Source organism: Sitophilus oryzae, unplaced genomic scaffold, assembly GCF_002938485.1.
Source record: "Sitophilus oryzae breed Bouriz unplaced genomic scaffold, Soryzae_2.0 scaffold_1973_pilon_pilon, whole genome shotgun sequence".
Classification (NCBI taxonomy): Eukaryota; Metazoa; Arthropoda; class Insecta; order Coleoptera; family Curculionidae; genus Sitophilus; species Sitophilus oryzae.
The window spans coordinates 71,474-78,490 of NW_022146694.1; positions in this window are offsets into that span (position 1 = coordinate 71,474).

Sequence of the window (7,017 nt, forward strand, 5' to 3'; positions counted from 1 at the left end):
GATTTAATTGCAAATGGTCCTTTTTGAAAAAAAAATACAAAAATGTTAAGCTATACCGGGTGCGTCTCAAAAGTGGCTCACCCCTATAACTTTTTTATTTTTTCAGATAAAACAACGAGATTTGGTATGTTAGTATACAAGGTGTCCCAGGCTGAGCGTGCATTAGAAGTTTCTAGAGAACCACAATATCTAGATCGGAAATTTTTAGCACATCATTGTTTTACAACGAGATCTATCGATTAAAAATATTTTGAATATGGCGGCGCTTCCGGAAATACCAGAAGTTGACAACAACTTTCTTATTTTAAATGGGTGCCCCCATTTTTTATTATATACTTAAATTCTCTGTAAAATTTTATGATTTTTGATATAAAACACTCTATTATAATCTAACATTAACCGTTTTTGAGAAAAAAATATTAAACATTTTTGGACGAAAAAAACTACCTCTCAAAAAAATGTGTATAGACTAAAAGTCAAATTTAGTAATTACCACAGCCACTGTGACATAAAGAGAAGACATGTGGCTATCTATTTCAAAAATTAAATTTTTCAAATGTCATATAATAATGGCGATGCTGTCATGGAATTGGGTGATTAAAAAATTATCATAAATCATTTTTTTCAAATGGAAACCCACTTTTTTTATTTCACTAATGAATCGGTTTTTCAATTCGTTAGTTTTTAACTGTACATGTTCCTATACCTAAAATAAAACGTAAAGTTATTTAAGATTGAGTTTGAAAACGTATATTTTTCTTGATTTTATCTAGCTTCGTTTGACATTAAGTGTCAAACGGTCAGACAATTTATTTCCATCTGTCAGGAAACGAATTATTTGAATTTCCTATAGTATAAATACTGACTTAAGATTTTAAAAATGTATTTATAAAAATATATCTCGTATTTTCGCTCTGTAGTGATATCTAATAGTTGATATTATTAATAATATTCCGTATGATCGAAAAAAAAACAGCGCAAAATTGACTCGAAAATGATGATGCTTTTTGAACAAAGCGTCACAATATGACATGGCCAGATCTATTGTTTTACATTACTTGACGTTTAAAGTCATAGGCTACTGGTTAAAATCAAGAAAAATATACGCTTTAAAACTAAATCTCAAATAACTCAAAAACGATTTATTTTAGGCAAAGGAACATGTATAGTTAAAAAGTAACGAATTGAAAAGCCTTTTCACTAGTGAAACAAAAAAGTGGGTTTTTATTTGAAAAAAATGATTTATGATAATTTATAAATCGCTCAATTCCATGACAGCTACCGCCATTATTATATGACATTTGAACAATTTCATTTTTGAAATAGATAGCCACATGCTGTAATTACTAAATTTGACGTTTAGGCTATACACATATTTTTGATAGGCAGTTTTTTTTCCTCCAAAAATTTTAAATATTTTTTTTTTCTCAAAAACGGTTAATGTTAGATATAGAGTGTTTAATATCAAAATTCATAAAATTTAACACACAACCAAGTACATAATAAAAAATGGGGGCACCCCTTTAAAATAAGAGAGTTGCTGTCGACTTCCGGTATTTCCCGAAGTGCCGCCATATTGAAAATATTTTTAATCGATAGATCTCGTTGTGAAACTATGATATACAAAAAATCTCCGAGCTAGATGTTGTAGTTCTCTAATGAACGCTCTGTAGTTCTCTAATGAAACTTCTAATGAACGCTCAGCCTGGGACACCCTGTATAACATAAATTAGGATTGAGTAGGTTTCACCGGAAATGACTACAACTTTTGGTTTTTAAATGACACCCTCGGCATTTTTTTACTTTATTCCATAAAAAATGACACTCGGAATAGAATGACATATCATATGTCAACTTTTGACATTTTCGCATATGGTTTATTTGGTTATGAACATGCGGTTCATAACGACAATTAGACTCCAAATTCCAAGTGTGCGGTATGAAATTATTTGTAAAAAAATGCATTTTTCAAATATGCTAATGAGCCACCCTCGTTCCATTTGAAAAAAATGAGATATGATTAAAAATACGATTTGGGCATCTTTTAGTCGGCCAGGACAAGACACTAAAACCACTAAAAGATCAAATCTATTTTTCCAAGGCTCCTTGATTGAGTGTTTTTATTTTGCTCCTTGATTAAAAATTAGTATTCTTAACACAGCCATGGCACTCTAGATTGAAATTTAAAATACAATTTGTTTTTGAGCGAATATGTCAAAATTTGACATATGATATGTCATTCGATTGTCAATTTTCCCATTTTCCAGAGTGCCATTTTCTATCGAATAAAGTAAAAAAATAACGAGGGTGCTATTTAAAAATCAAAAGTTCTAATCATTTCCGATGAAACAGGAAGTGACCGAAAACAACTGAATACGTCAATCAATCGTAATTTATGTCATATACTAATTTACCAAATCTCATTTTATTATGTGAAAAAATGGGGGTGAGCCACTTTTGAGACGCACCCGGTATATTACAACTAAATATCTCATATCTAATCGTTAACTTTTATAGTCTTGTATTAATTTGATAATCAAAGCGAACATTAAATGGTTGACTACTAATGGTAAAACCATAATATTAATTAAGCTGTAGATGCCTTCTGAATATGTTGCGATAAGCGTAAAATTATAGGGGATATTTACCGACATTGTGCATAAACATAAACTGCAGATAATACAAACTGCAATTAAACGTTATCATAATGTTCTGGAAATTTACTAGAAACTAAGCTAACATAATTTTAGATTACTGAGTTATTAAATCCATTAATATTATCTACAGGAGAATTATTATTAAAAGACCTGAAGGTAATAAATCTTAAAAATAGTTGCATATTTTAACCATATTTTTTCTTCTTATTATTTACTTATTCGAGATCTAGTCGATCTGTTAGTTTTAAGGTTGCCTCTGTAGAGTTTTTAAGGTTGCCTCATATTGTTGTCTGATATTTGTGTTTCTAATTCTGTCTCTTCTAGTCTTCCCCATTATGGTTCTTAGGTTCTTCATTTCAGCGAATTAAACTCTTAACATGCTTTTGGTTTTATTTTTTTTTCTCTCGGATTTCTATGCCATATTATGTCATTATTAGTCTGATGCATGTCTTATAAATTTTAATTTTGCTATCTGTTCGCATGGGGGGAAGGGGTTTGTTCACACTATTTGCCTCAGACATCCTGACATGGCCGTTACTCTGTTTATTTGACTTCTCAGATCTTTCTCTGGATCATAGTAGTACGGCATATCTATTCCTATGTATCTAAACTATGATACGTGCTCCATCATTTTGTTTTCTACTACCATTTTGCATCTTACCTCTTTTTTCAATCCATGGAAATCATAGGTACACCAATTATAATTAGATTCCCAGATACCCCGTTTTAAAATATCATTTTTAGGAGGAGGCAAAAAATCTTGCAAAAGACACCCTGTTGTTGGGTATTGTCGGATTCCTAATAAAAAATCCCTCCTCGCATTCCAACCCTCTATCCAGCTGGAAACCGCTTGCGCATTACTTCAGCTGGAAGACTGTCTATACGGTGCGTATGGCGCCGCATTCTATTTTCTTTGGTTTGTACTAATTACGTATTTTCCATGATGTTTCACTACTGTATGTTTCAGCCCTTGCATCATATTTTTGGTATTAAAAACTTGTCCGCCACTGTCCCGTTGGAATGACTCTTTAAACTGCTTCCATTCATTGCAGAGGAATAGTGTGTATTCGACTCTATCAAGTTCCTTGCAAATCTTGCACAAGTTTGATTTGGATCCTTCCCTTCTATACAAATAGCTGTTAAAGCATCCGTGTCCTATCAATGCCTGAGTTAGAAAACAGTCTGTGTCTCCTACTCTAACCAGGTAGGTATCAATTCTGGTATGAGATCACATATGTATCCATCTATCATATCTATCAAGATTCCACACCTTTTGCCATTCATTTATCAATATGTTTCTTGCCTCTAGTTGTGAAGTCCCTTTGGATCTTTCTCTTCTCTCCTCTACAAGTGGGTGAATAGGAGGCAACCCGGATATGACATTTAATGCTTCAGCGGAGACGGTTCTATATGCACTGCGGATCTTGAGGTTCAGTTTACGGTGTATAGCTCTATGTTTTTGCTTTATATATCCCTTTGTTATTGCGATGTGTCACACTGGTGTGGCATATATCAGTTGAGAGTGTGCTATTCAAGCTAGGATTCTACCTTTAGAAGCAAGTGGCTCTCTTATATTAGGCATCAACCTATCCAGTGCAATCAAGGTTCTTTCCGCCTTTCGTATGACTTGATTTATATGCTCGCCAATGTAAGCTTTGAATCAAGCCAAACTCCAAGGTATCTTATAGCATTTTTTGGTGTAATTGTTGTCCCAAAAAGTTCAAATGAAGTATGAGAGAGTTTCCTCTTGGTGGTAAATAAAACCGCTTCAGTTTTGCTTGGTGCTAATTTTAAACCTTTGCGCTCAATCCACTTAGCTCCTACTTGTAGTCCTGTATTAGCAACAATCATGAATGTCTTCGTTTTTGGCCGTTACCACCATCGCTACATCATGCGTCATCGGCATAGCCGATTAATGTTACTCCTGTTTCCAGTAGGTCGTTGTACTGGATATTCTATAGTGTTTGCCCAAGTACTGACCCCTGTGGCACTCCGTTGATTACGTTAATTTGCCTTTTTTAAAAGGTCTGAAATGTAGAATTCTTGTACAATAAAAAAAATATTATAATATGCAGCTATCTCCATTTTTATTGCACGTCCGTTTTTTATAATATATCTGTTTGTAGTTAATATTTTAATGCTCTAAAAATACAGTAATAATTATTCTTTAAGTATATATTTCTCAAATAGCTACTTAAATCAAGCCAGAGTAATTCAACTGTCTTTACAATAGAAGAAAATTTAATTTAAGAAATTACCTTAATAAACTATAGTTCTAGTACAAAAATAGCCAGTCCATAAATAAGTCATAATATTGAAATAGTTTCGGAGCTATCTAAAAAGAAACGAAACGAGTCATGTCACGAACCTATTAAAGTTTGTAATTTGTTATTAAACTTCGGAATAAACTTTTTGTGTATTACAGTTCATGATCTACATTTTGATCCATTAAAATATCAGTTAATTATTGAATGATATATTTCAAAATTAAAAGTAATATTTTCCCTTGGTTTAAAGTAAAAATATATGGCTAATTAATTTCTAAAAATATATTGAATATAATATTTTGATACTAAGCTACATATAAAATTATCAACAGAGTTAGTATAATTCGATAAATACGTAATTTATCATATTAAAAATATATTAATTTTAAGATAGATCAAATTTAATTATTAGGGAATCATATTATTCTATAATCATACATAGACAATAAATTTTACCATGCCCTTTTGTGCTTTTCAACGCCCTTTAACACAAGAATATCGGATTACGTGAATCTAAGTCATTTGTCAAAAAAGATGTTTTATTTCTATTTTACGTGACAAAGGACCACCATTTTTAATTCTTAAGGTAAAAATTAGCCCGATATACACTAAGCAGCTATTATCTTCATACTATGCTCTAAAATGGCCTAATTTTATGTAGAAACAAAACCACGAACCAGCTAATCTAACTACATATCAAATATAATATTATATCAAATGATATTTAATTAGCATTTATTGTAATTAGTACCAATACAGTTATTCTAAAAAGTCATTTTAAAATTAATAACGAAGTGCAACAATGATTTTTTTCTATAAACATTTGTTATTTCGTTCTAGTTAATTCTTTATTTTTTTTATTGTGTGAAAATAACTAAACCGCGTGAAAAAAAAATATAATACATATTTTTAATCTGGCTTGCGAGAATGATAAATATTATTTTAAAATTTTTCATAACTTTTTAATGTATGAGACACATTTTATATTTTATTTTAATGTCCTAGATTTCTTTCAAATCTCATCACAAAAACGGCAAAACAGGAAAAGATTATTCAAAATAGTACTATAATCAAAGAAATACAGAGTGGCCCATTCCTGCGAGGAAGAACAATATCGTCGTTGTTGAAAATATGAAAAAAGGTTTTATACAGATGTTGCGTAGTTTATAAAGGGGCATATACTAAAAATATTTTTTTGTATACGGGGTGTCACAAAAGAAAATTTATAATAAAATTTTTTAAGTTTTTAACTGTACCCCCATCTTTCTGTAGATAGTTGGATTCAGAATAATATTTTGCATATAGTACACTATTTTTATTTGAAGCACTATGCGGTGTTGCCATTTTATTTCTTATTTACTAAAACTTTGGTTAAAAACACTATATCCGAAAAGTGGTTATAAATATAACGAATATAACTTTGTTAATAATAAATTGGGGTGCAATTTAAAAAAACTTAAAACCTTATCATAAATTTTTTTGACATACCCTGTATACAAAAAAATATTTTTAGTATATGCCTCTATAAACTATTCAACATCTGTATAAAACTTTTTTTCATATCTTCGACAGTGACGACAATATTGGAGTTTCTCGCACTAATGGGCCATCCTGTATATACTAGGTTTAGATACAAAATATTCGTAGGAACTTTGTAACATGGCAAATATGTTTATTTCGAATTATCTAGATATAATAAATATGAATAATCAAATTAACAGATATCGTTATACAGGGTGTCCCAGAAATAAGTGCAAATACTTTAAGGGGTGGTAGATCTCGATAAAAGAAACATATTTTCTCTTTATCGTTTTTCAAATAACTCAAAAATAACGGAGTTATTTTACTTTGAAAATTTCCAAAAAAAAAATTTTGTTAAAATTTTGAGAACCACTGGATCTTTTCTGGATTTTCTTTCTTGCAAATTTAATCTAATACCTATGTTGCCATATTATCAAGGAAATTATGTTTTTTAACTAAAAACTAAAAAAAATTTCAAAAAAATTTCGAATTTTCAATTTTTTTTTGGCAAAAAAAACCTCATAGGTCTGTTTCTTCTGGGGGCATGAAACTACACTACTAGTTAAAATATT